The 12,385-nt window shown below is 40.3% G+C and overlaps 1 protein-coding gene and 1 non-coding gene across 2 annotated transcripts in view; one reads left to right on the top strand and one right to left on the bottom strand.

The window, feature by feature from the left end:
• LOC132884340 (carbamoyl-phosphate synthase [ammonia], mitochondrial-like) overlaps window positions 1-12,385 on the top strand; it is a 42,881-nt gene that overhangs the window by 22,900 nt on the left and 7,596 nt on the right. The window lies entirely within an intron of this gene.
• LOC132896624 (U5 spliceosomal RNA) lies at window positions 5,768-5,880 on the bottom strand. Its single transcript, XR_009656114.1, has one exon. It is a non-coding gene; the product is annotated as a U5 spliceosomal RNA (small nuclear RNA).

Raw genomic sequence — 12,385 nt, 5'->3', positions numbered from 1 at the left:
TGCACGATCACAAAAGTATTTTGTGTGTGTGTGCGTGAGTGAGTGAGTGAGTGAGTGAGTGAGAGAGAGAGAGAGTGAGAGTTTGAGTGAGTGATGGAGTGAGTGAGTTAGTGTGAGTGAGAGAGTTAGTGTGAGTGAGAATGAGTGAGAGAGAGAGAGAGTTAGTGTGAGTGAGTGAGTGAGTGAGTGAGTGAGTGAGTGAGTTAGTGTGAGTGAGTGAGAATGAGTGAGTGAGAGTGTGAGTGAGAATGAGTGAGTGAGAGTGTGAGTGAGAATGAGTGAGTGAGAGAGAGTGAGAGTGTGAGTGAGAATGAGTGAGTGAGAGAGAGTGAGAATGAGTGAGAATGAGTGAGTGAGAGTGTGAGTGAGAATGAGTGAGTGAGAGTGTGAGTGAGAATGAGTGAGTGAGAGAGAGAGTGTGAGTGAGAATGAGTGAGTGAGAGAGAGTGAGTGAGAATGAGTGAGAATGAGTGTGTGAGTGAGAATGAGTGAGTGAGAGAGAGAGTGTGAGTGAGAATGAGTGAGTGAGAATGAGTGAGTGAGAGAGAGAGTGAGTGAGTTAGTGTGAGTGAGAGTGACAACGCAATCTAGCCGAGCCTGAATGGACTTCAATTGGTTTTTTAAAAAATATCTGCCCTTTTCAATAGCAAAATACTAGACGGTTATTGTACAAAACCGACTAAAACGCTACATTCGGAGACTGAGCCTCACTGGAGATGGGAGTCAATAAGAGGGGCGGGACAAGACTTCCCGAGAGGAGGCTCATCTCCAGCTGGTGATCGGAGGAGGAGCTGTGAACGCGGCTGGGCTCTTCATGATTGACAGAAAGCAGTCAGAGGTGGTACATCATGTTGTAAATAAAATGTGAACATAATAAGTTTGCTACCCATTTTCATTTCCGTTCGAAAATACAACCAATGATCAAAACAATAGTGTCTTGTGTTCACGTTAGCCTATAGTCTGGTAAGTTAGCAAAAATAGCTCAAGTCTCATCAGCACCCAATAACTTCATAAACAACAGGTCACGACTGTCCAGCCTTTTCTGATCTGAAACGCACCAAATCAAATTGAGAGAGACAGAATAAAAAAAGAGTTTGTGCCGCCTGGAAAACGAAAATCCTATCTAGCTAAGTGGCTTCCACTGTTGTTGCTTGAAATGCTAATTAAAATTGCACTGTTAATGATCATAAGCATTCCGGACTGGCAAAATTAACTCACCTTCTTCCCTCTTTCTTTTTCTCTCACTTGTTGACTTTCCAAAGCTGAGTTTGGTTAGTTTTAATGTAGTAGACTTCATCTTATTTCAATTTTCAGATTCCACGACTAATTGACAAACTGACTGGCTGTGGAGTCGGACCTTGATGAGAACACTTCTCAACTCTTGTGTATCCCGTGGTGCTTAGCTGACTATCGCGAGGCTGCCTAATATGAAATGTTTCCAATGTCAGATATTTCAGCTTCGTTTAAAAATGATTATGTGGACTTTATTTTTAGACAAACAAATGAGAACAGGGGGATGCAAGCTGAATTTAGAATTTTCCACCGATCAAAGTCAGAACGATTTTCATCATATATTAATTTCACATTTCTGAGTGAAAAAAAAAATACCATGGGAAAAAAATGCCGAGGACATGACCTCGGTGTCCTCAATGGTAGTTACGGCCCTGACCTGAAGGTGTCTTTGGTGTTCAATTTCTGCAAAGCACTTTGCACTCAAGTCTCCATCAATGCACATAGTCAGGTGGTATTTGTTTATATTTGGAGGCTACTTTGCAAAATTTACCAAGTCTTGTTTTTGGTAATAATATACAAGTTCAGATATAAATTCATAAATCTGGACTTCTTGTAATGTTTGTAGGCTGCTGTTTCATAGTTAATTATGCAGGGGAACTTTGCGCATAAGAAGAGTCCTGAAACCACATATAGGAAATTGGTATAAAAGTATTACATAATTAATATGCAATTATTATATCCATAATAGGTGTTATTTGTGGCACACAACCTTTTTACTCAGGTCAAAAGCAGGGTTCATACACTAGATACCCATTTAACCCTAAAAGGGCCTAAACTACTGAGTGGGATCAGTTAGAACCTCAGAGGTGGTGCGCTGCTCAGTCTATTCAACTGACATAACTTTTTGCTTTTCGGAGTTTGTTACTCTATAGATTCTTTATCTAAAAGTATGTTTGTTTCAAGATTGATGAAAAAAAGTGTTTAACAAGGTGACTGATTTTCTGTTGGGGTCCCATAACTCTGTGAGATTTGTTGCAAAAATATTTCAGCAAGTTAGTCGCTTCGTTGTGTGTCTATCTTTGCCTATCTGTATGTTTGCATGCTTGTCTCAGATGTCTGCCATAATTAAGAATATAACTCCTTCTTACAAATTGTAGATAACTAGTGAACCTGATAGTTATAGAGTTACTGAAATGTCTGATGTATGATGCTTATCTGTCCATGCACTCTCCATACACAACCACATACCACAACAGATTCCTCATCCTTGCACTGATCCCGTAAATATGCTTTGTGCTAATATGCTAATGCTTAATAACAATGTGTCCACATACCAACTCTTCAATAAAAAGCTGGGATAAGTGATTCCTTATTTGAATAAAATATTTTATAAGACAAAATTTGAAACCTGCACATGTCAAATATAATATTTCGAATTAGAAGTATCATTTGTTTTTTACTTATTCATTAATATGGAATATCAAATGATGAAGAGTTCATTGCATCATAAACATGTGGACACATTTGAAGTTAGCTTAATATGCATGCTCTTAGAAAATGCTCATTCTGCTTTATTTCTGGTCATAATATGTGTTACCAATAACTGCTTTTATTTTCGTGTTTTGTGTTTGAATCCTTAGGCAAAGTGTTACTTCTTGATGTAGTTTGGACATAAAAAAAACTGCTAGCAGCTTAGTAATCTCAATGAAATGAGAGATTGTGAGCTGAGTTCTGGAATGTAGATAAGCTATAAATATTCTCATGTTCTGTAGCAATAGTGTAAAATATTTCTGGCTTTTTTATGTTCTCTATGTACTTAAATGTCTCATTTTAAACTTAACTTGATAATATCTTGCAAATATATGATTTCTATTCACATAAAGTTAGTAAACGGGTAATTTAAAAAAACAGATGTTATAATGGACTTAAGTGATACAGGTATATTTTTTTGTTGTTTTTTATGTTTTTACAGATTTAGCATTTCCTTTTTTTGGTGAAAATGGTGATTGCTGACATTACTGTACAACAAGTAAAAATAATTTGTTTGGGATGTAAATAAAGGGTTAATACTGAGAAACCAGACTTGGCAAATTTTGCAAAGTAGGTTACGTACATATGCTCCCTGACTAACAGTTCATCATGTCAACAAAAAAATACTTCAAATTAAGACTATAATGAATTCAGAAATAATTCATATGCTCATGAGTTCTTGGTTAAGCAATAGACCCCTTGTGTGTGGCGTCAGGTGATAATTTCTTCTGGGGGACAACCAGAAACCGTCTTTCTTGTGAGCAACGCTTAATGGGTCTTAAATATGGTTCATTTTTGCACTGATTTTGGTTGTCTCCCTGGAACTTTGTCTTGAACTTCTGATAGTGGCTTAGTAACTTGACTCAGGCATTTCTTGAGAAAGGAAATATCTCTGAACTGGGAGTAGGAGATGTTTTTCACTGACAGTTTTTATCTGTAACTGTCAGTGAATCCCTTTGTTTCACTCCAGCTTCGATAGCCCACAACAGTGATGGCATGTGAGAAAAGTTCTCTCCAAGGCCTGCCATACAGTCGTAGTTTGTGGCTACAATCTTGCTATTTTATTCATCGACAATCCACGGAGTTAAAAGTTTTTCAGTCGTTCTTTGCGAGTGCTTAACCTGGAATAGAACATACAGTAGGTTGTATTCAGTCATGTGACTTTTGCTTGCGAGTTTAATTCCGGTGAACATGGGCGTCGCCACCATTGAATGTGAAGGGGACGTGTCCCCTTCACAAGTCATAATTCTTCGTTTGGACCCCCCACATTTAACATAAAATATTAGTTCACCCAGCACCATTTCTATTGCTTCGTGAAAGAATCCATTCCACTTGATCGATAAGAGAATGCACATACCACTGAAAATCCACTCTGGGTTTTCCGGGTGTTACCTACAACAACTCACCGCATGCAAGTGAAGTGAATCTCAGTGCAAGCAGAGACATTTTGGTGCAAGGTGCAGCTGCTCGAAAGTGGAGGAGGTGACGTCAGCCCCATTGCCACCTCACAATGTCTAGCTTTTGCTAAAACCTTATTCTTTTGTTATATACCCTCAAAATTAACCCTAGGCCATGTTAAATTAATGTTCAACTAAACAATGAAATAAGCTTAGCCTAATAGGGTATTCTTGGTTGATGATGAATTGTTTGCAGTATTTGCTCCGTCCCCAGACACAATGAACATGAGGAAATTCTTTACAAAGAAGTGGAAAGTCAGTCAAAATTTCCACACAGGACAGGGTTTTTTTGTCCCAATGGAAATGTTAGTGCAGTTAGCTGGCTAGTCAATGTTAGGAGATGTATCAGCTAGCTTAATGTTAGCTATCATTTAATTCAAACCCAGTAGGCCTACGTTATTGTAATGCCAAGAATGAGGTCAAGTCTGCTCTGATGATATTTATTGATTCCCTGTTGTGATTTGAAGAACTTGTTTTGTCTGGTCTTTGCCAGTTTTCTGGAAAGTAAGATGGGAAATCAGTGTATGGGGAAGGAATAGTAGAAAGGAAAGCGATGGAGAGAGATGGATGTTATTCCAGGTGGATTGTGAAGGAAAGGGGGATAAAAGTTATGAAGTGGTAGAAATTGTGGTGGCACCAATGTAAGAAGGAGTTCTATCTATAAATCTATTTGTTATACTAATCTGTAAATGCTACTGTAGTACCACCATTGCATGTAGGTTGACAAAACTGCATTTGTTCATTGTGTGAAGTTCTCTTTTATGTGTCATTGCTTGACACAGTGTGATTTTGTGTTATGAAGACTGCATGATGCCATGCCATTTTGTTATGAGTATCACTAAATCGGAAAAAAGTAAAACACACCCACTAAAGTCACTGTTGGTGGTTAACAAAATTGTACCTGTTCATTGTGTGGGGTTATTTTTTATGTGCCACCGTTGCTTGACACGGTGTGATTGTGTTATGAAGTTTGCATGATGCAATGTCATGCCTGTTCATTGTGTGAAATTATGAATATTGGGTAGCACTTTATAATAAAATCCGTTATAACTAGTTAATAGATCATTAGTAAACTGTTAATTAATGAGTTATTAATGACTTGTTAAGTGTTTGTTAATAGTTCATTAAGGATTTATAATGATGCCTTATACCGGTATATTATTGTCAGTCAGAAAACACATCAAATGTTAAAATGACACACAAAAACATTATTTTTATACCAGATTGACGTGTGGAGCAGAAGGAGCAAGCCCCTATTTTAGCTCTCCGTTCAACATCTTTATTTAGAGAGCATATCAGATATTAAAGTGATCAGAACAGATATTATACTTGCACTTAATCAAAAAGCAATAACTTTCTGTATTCAATGGCTTTAAATATACCACTTCCAAAATTTGAAAATATTAAAATCTAAAAAGGTAAACACAGCTAGACTCCACCCCCAACAGCTGGATCCTTTTGAAGAGAAAGACATTGTCTTGGGGGCTTGTGTGTGCTTTCCATGCCAAAAGTTCAATATTTCTAACATTTGACCACCAAAAATGTACAGCTCTACTAGAACAAAGCCTGCAAAAATACATTGGACTAACTAGCATTCCTCTCTCCAGAAATCTTTAATAAAAGACAAAAGATTTACGCGACAATGAAGAGAACCCTGAATTACACTTAACATTGGGTCAGGTTAGTGACACTGTATTGGAGGTGCAGAAAGCTGGTATAGAGAGCGTGCACGTGACGTCACGAGGTCACGTGATATTTGTTTATCTGCCATTTTGGACGGCATGGCCGCGCATAGAACTTAGATGAACCCGTTCTAATTATCAAGTGTGTGGGAGGAGATCTTTCGAGAATGGTTATATCTTGTTCAGCATTTGGTTGTACCAATAGACAGGGCCAAAAGGAGGGCCTGTCATTTTATAGATTCCGCACAGATGAGGAGAGACGCGCAAAATGGGTGTCCGCTGTGCGAAGAGAAAACTGGTACCCCAGTTCTACCAGCCGAATTTGTAGTGAACACTTCATATCAGGTAGGTGTAATCTTCTAATTCAATATTCCTAGTATATCTGTTAAGTTGATTTTCAGATTGAATGATAACTGCATACTTAGAAACTAGACAGTCTCTAACGTTTAAAATGGCTATGCCTAGCCCTACTACCCTGGCCTAGTCTATGACAATGTTTTATCTTTTTGGCTCATATATGCCTTTGAAAGGCCAATCCATAGTAGGGATGGCGAAAACTAAAAAAAATCTTGACCAACCACCGAGCCTCATTAGCCGGTTAAAGTCAGTTAAACTATGAGTTTAAACAGGGATGCATACGGCGGATGCGCCTTTTTCACGGCTGAATCGTGCAGATCCGATTTTTTTTTAGGGGGGGCGTTGGAGTGTCTGAATAATTTCATCAAAGTAAATTATGTATTAAAATTACTAAATGAGCAAATGCTGTTACAGTCCATGAAACATAGGAAGTATTAGTATGAGAAGGAGGCAGTTGGTTAGAAAGCTGCGCACATTTGTGCAGCTTCCGCACAGGCGTGCGCAGCTTTCTGATTTTCTGTTTTCAGACAAAAACATACATATTTACAACCCTGTCATTATCTGGAACTGAGTTTAAATTTCGAACATTCTTAAGATAAAACGTCCTGCATAGTCTCTTTATGATAAACGTCTTAACTTACCCGTGAGGTTATCAAGTAGACATTCTTCTTCGGGAACTTCCAGAGATATAGTTGAGATACCCATCCCGCAACAAAATATTTATAAGCTTCCAGGCTCTTGTAAGCTTTGAGGGCTTTGCCAGTGTAACACGATTCACGATTAACGAGAAAATTGTAAATGTCGTGGTAAGCCAGATCGGGCAAATCGCCGGCACCGCAGCTCCGAATTTCCCTGAACAAAGATTGCGGCAAGTTGTACGGATCTGCAATCCCCAACCTGGAACACTTTTCTACATAACGCTGCCTCACGTCACCTTCAAGATGCTGAACAAACTTGGACAAGTAATCGCGCGATGTAGATGGGGTATTTTCCGAATTTTCTTGGGGATTACTGCCTGGATCCATTACGCTCGCGCAAGGTAAACTATCCTGATGCCATCCAATGTGGCAGAGTGGGCGGAGTACACACGTGTGGGTCACGTGACTGCACATCCTCTATAGGGTAAGGTGGCCTGGGCCAATCTCTTACACCTTTACAGCTTTGTTAGCCATTGCACACAGGCAGAGAAATGTCTGACCAATAAGTGTTTCTGATAGATAGATAGATAGATAGATAGATAGATAGATAGATAGATAGATAGATAGATAGATAGATAGATAGATAATATTTTTGGTGGTCAAATGTTAGAAATATCGAGCTTTTTGCATGGACCCCCCCCCCCCCCCCCCATATATACAAACCAGTTTTATACAGAATATTAATAGATTTTGTTAACTCATAAATTAAAAAACAAATGAATACATAAACAAGCATAGAATGCAAAGGCAATGAAAATAAATACAAAAAAACAATAAAACAATAAAATTCTCTGTCATACAGGACCGTGAGCCACTCTCAAGCTGGCTCCCCCCTGACCCCCAGAATGCATATAGCTGCCACTTCAGGACCCAGCAGAGATCCTCACCCTTTGCCCACTGCTCCATCCTTGTAGTTTTTCACATCTCTTTGGTGGGCATCTATGACAGCCAAGTACTGTGGTGGCCGGGACCCCCCTGCGTGTGACCCCGGCCCCCTCCTCTGATTGTGGGCGTGCAGTGCCTCCTGCAGCAAAGATTTTACCAGCTTTTCGAGTGCGTGCAAGGGCACCATCATCCGCTTCCCCACCAGCAGGCTGCAGGAGGGCCACAGGGACTTTACCTTAAAATTTCAAACAGGTTCAATTCACCTTAAAATCAACTCTCTGTAAAGGAACACTGCAAGAAGGTCATAGGTTTTGGAATTTTGAAAAAAAGATTATGGTTGCAGAGATACAATGATTTTAGTAAAAAAGAAATAACGGTAATTGCGCACTAACTCCCCCAACACACACACACACACACCTCTCTACTTACCATTGTAGCACAAAACAGAAAGGGTCTACATGGTCCTAATTGGTTCTGTTAGAACCAGAAAAGGTTGGTAGTTTTATGAGCAACTTAGTTTTGGAGGTGAATCTGAACAAATTCCTGCCTGTTGTGCGCCACCTGCTCCTGCAGCTCCAGCACTGTAAAGTGAGAGTAAGTGTCTATTTACTGCCATTATTGAGCCTTCTGTTGAGCAAGTGAGCTTACAAAGATGACAATTACAAAGAGACACTGCTTTATCATAACTGTGAAAGTTGAACACCAAATCAGTTTAAAACAAAAAACAAACAAACAAAAAACCCTGATGATTTGTACCATGTATTAACTTCCCAGGTTCCAGAAAACAGCTGGCGCAGTTGTTGCTCTTCTTCTTCACGAGTGACTTGGCTTGTGTATTCGTCCTTCTCTTTCTCCATGGCTATAGGTTCTAAATCATTCTCAGACAACTAACCACAGATTGAGGGTGAATCTGAAGAGCTTTCATGTCTTTCTCAAAAGAATCGGTATCAAGAACGCACGCCACTGCAGAGAATAGGATAGAGTCCGTGTGGAAACAAAAGAAGGCACTGGCGCAAATGACATCACACGTGCAGCGCCACCGACCTGTAAATCACTGCGATCTAATAATGGCGGACAAGCTTTTAGTGATTTTTGGAACAGAATTCAGACTCAAAAATCTTTTTTGAAGATTAACCTTTGAAGGATATAATGCAGTTTCAGCAGCATAGACACAACTTTTTGTGGGTTGTTTGGCTCGTTGGTCTAGGGGTATGATTCTTGCTTCGGGTGTGAGAGGTCCCTGGTTCAAATCCTGGACGGGCCCAGGTTTTACCTTAAATGGTTGATCTGAACTGCTGGGGACATGCATTTCACTTGGCTGCATCATTCTAAAAGCATGAGTTTAATGAAAGTTATATAAAAAAAATCCCTGGTTTTGTGTGTGTGATGTGCTCAAATACACTGTAAAGTTGGTGGATAAATCAAATAAAAGAAGGTTTTCATGTCGAAAAATCACTAAAAGCTTGTCCGCCATTATTAGATCGCAGAGATTTACAGGTCAGCGGCGCTGCATGCGTGACGTCATTTGCGCCAGAACCTTCTTTTGTTTTCACATGGACTCTATACTATTCTCTGCAGTGGCGTGCGTTCTTGATACCGAGTCTTTTGAAAAAGACACGAAAGCTCTTCAAATCCGTCCTCAGTCTTTGGTTTGTTGTTTGAGAATGATTTAGAACCTATAGCCATGGAGAAAGAGGCGGACAAATACACAAGCCAAGTCACTCGTGAAGAAGAAGAGCAACAACTGCGCCAGCTGTTTTCTGGAACCCAGGAAGTTAATACATGGTACAAATCATAGTTTGCTATTTTTTTCCTGATTTGGTGTTCGACTTTCACAGTTATGATCCAGCAGTGTCTCTTTGTAATTGTCATCTTTGTAAGCTTACTTGCTCGGCAGAAGGCTCAATAATGGGAGTAAATAGACACTTACTCTCACTTTACAGTGCTGGAGCTGCAGGAGCAGGTGGCGCACAACAGGCAGGAATTTGTTCGGATTCACCTCCAAAACTAAGTTGCACATAAAACTACCAACCTTTTCTGGTTCTAACAGAACCAATTAGGACCCTTAGGAAGCGGAGGCCATCCACATCGGATCTGCTTTAATATCAACAGATCTTCGTTTAAGGTACGTGAATCTTTTCATCATGGCACACCTTCAGCTTGTTCAGTGTGCTGAGTGCAGGATGTTTAGTCATTCTTCCTCCGTCACTAGCGATAGCTTTATTAGCTTTATTTGTGATAAGTGCAGATTAGTTAGCTCTCTGACGGAGAAGATTACAGTGCTAGAAGCGCGTGTCCAGGCTTTAGACCAGGTTAGTGAGCGTGAGAACAGTGTAGTTTCTGTAGGGGAAAGTCTGGATGCCCTAGGTGGAGTTAGTAATCCCCCAACTCCGGCATTAGAGCCCTTACAGTGGGGCGAATGGGTGACGACTCGGCGGCATAAGCGTAGAGCCAAAGCTACCGCTGAGGCTCGCCCACGGGAGCACCACTCCTCTCCGCGTCATGTGCCGAACAGGTTTGCTCTCCTTAGTGATGCACCCACTGAGAAACCTGAAAGAGCTCTGGTTATAGGGGACTCTATCATACGGCACGTGAAATTAGCTCAGCCTTTAGGGGCACCAGCAGCTTTAGTCAGGTGTATACCGGGAGCCAGGGTGCCGGACATAGCAGGTAATCTTAGGGTCCTAGGCAAGCACAGGTTCTCAAAGATAGTTATCCATGCAGGAGCTAATGATATACGCCTTCGTCAGTCCGAGGTTACTAAGACTAACTTTGTAGAGGTGTTTTAATTAGCGAAGGCGATGTCCGATGCTGTAGTATGCTCTGGCCCCATCCCAATGCGGCGTGGCGATGTAGCTTACAGCAGGTTATGGTCGCGGAACTGCTGGCTGTCCAGGTGGTGCTCTGAAAACAGTGTGGGCTTTATAGATAATTGGGCTAATTTTGAGGGCACTGCTGGCCTGTTAGGGCGGGACGGTATCCATCCCACTCGGGAAGGTGCTGCTCTCATTTCCTACAGCATAGGTCATAGTCTCAGAACAGGCCTAGTTAATTTCTGACAATCCAGAGCCAAGGCCAGGGAGCAGACGAACAGGCTAAACCGACTGTCTGCTAGCTGCACAGAGTCGTCACTCAGGGTCCACTACATCGAGACTGTGTCTGTTCCCCGAGCTCAACAAAAAGGTAGAAATTTTCAGAGAGTTTGTTCCAGTAACCTAATCAATATAAAATTAGATCATACTGACTGTACAGCTGCTGCCAGCACCTTTGATCTAAAGGTCGGGCTATTAAATATTAGATCTCTTACATCTAAAGCGCTAATGGTTAATGAACTCATTACTGATCAGGAGTTTAATGTACTTTGTTTAACTGAAACATGGATTAAGCCAAATGAATATATAGTACTATTGATCCGCAACCCGGTCCCGGATAAAGCGGAAGAAGACGAGACGAGACGAGAATATATAGTATTAAATGAAGCAAGTCCTCCTGGATACAGTTATATACACCAGCCTCGTCTAACTGGCAGAGGAGGAGGCGTCGCGGTTATTTATAACGATTATCTAGGTGTAACACAAAAACCTGGTTATAAATTTAATACATTTGAAGTTCTTCATACTCATATAATGTATGCAGCCTCGAAAAATAAGTCTACCCAGTTAATTCCATTGCTTATTATTTACAGGCCCCTGGGGCCATATTCTGAGTTTCTTTCTGAATTTGCAGATTTTATCTCAGATCTGGTTATTTCCTTAGGCAAAGTTTTAGTTGTCGGAGATTTTAATATTCACTTCGATAACCCAGAAGACCCTTTAAAAACAGTGTTTGTGTCCATCTTAGATTCAGTCGGGATTAAGCAGAATGTCATAGGACCGACCCATAATGGTGGTCACACCCTTGATCTAATACTAACATTCAGATTAAACGTAGAAAATATAGTCATACTTCCACAGTCTGAAGTTATCTCAGATCATTATCTCATCTCATTCAAACTATGTCTGAGTAATAATATATGCACCTCACCACGCTACTGTATTAAACGTACTTTCACGTCAACTACTGCACAGAGCTTTATAAATGATCTCCCAGAGCTGTCAACTTTGATTGGGTCACTGTCAGCCCCTGCAGAACTTGATCAGGCAACTGAATGCTTAGAGTCAACATTCCGCCATACTTTAGATAATGTAGCTCCTCTAAAAAGGAAAATGGTCAGAGACAAAAAATTAGCACCCTGGTATAATGATGACACTCGCACATTAAAACAGACCACTCGAAAATTGGAACGTAAATGGCGTCAAACAAAATTGGTAGTGTTCAAATTAGCTTGGAAGGAGAGCTTCCTGAAGTATAGAAAAGCTCTTAGTGCTGCAAGATCAACATATCTCTCCTCCCTAATAGAAGATAACAAAAATAATCCTAGATTCCTATTTAATACTGTAGCAAAATTAACCAGGAATAAGTCCACTATCGACACATGCACACCTGCAGTATGTAGTAGCAATGACTTCATGAATTTTTTTAATGACAAAATTGAGAATATCCG

The sequence above is a fragment of the Neoarius graeffei genome, chromosome 1, assembly GCF_027579695.1.
Source record: "Neoarius graeffei isolate fNeoGra1 chromosome 1, fNeoGra1.pri, whole genome shotgun sequence".
NCBI classification, from domain to species: Eukaryota; Metazoa; Chordata; class Actinopteri; order Siluriformes; family Ariidae; genus Neoarius; species Neoarius graeffei.
Note: the sequence above shows the minus strand (reverse complement) of the source record. Positions and strands in the feature narration are given on the sequence as shown.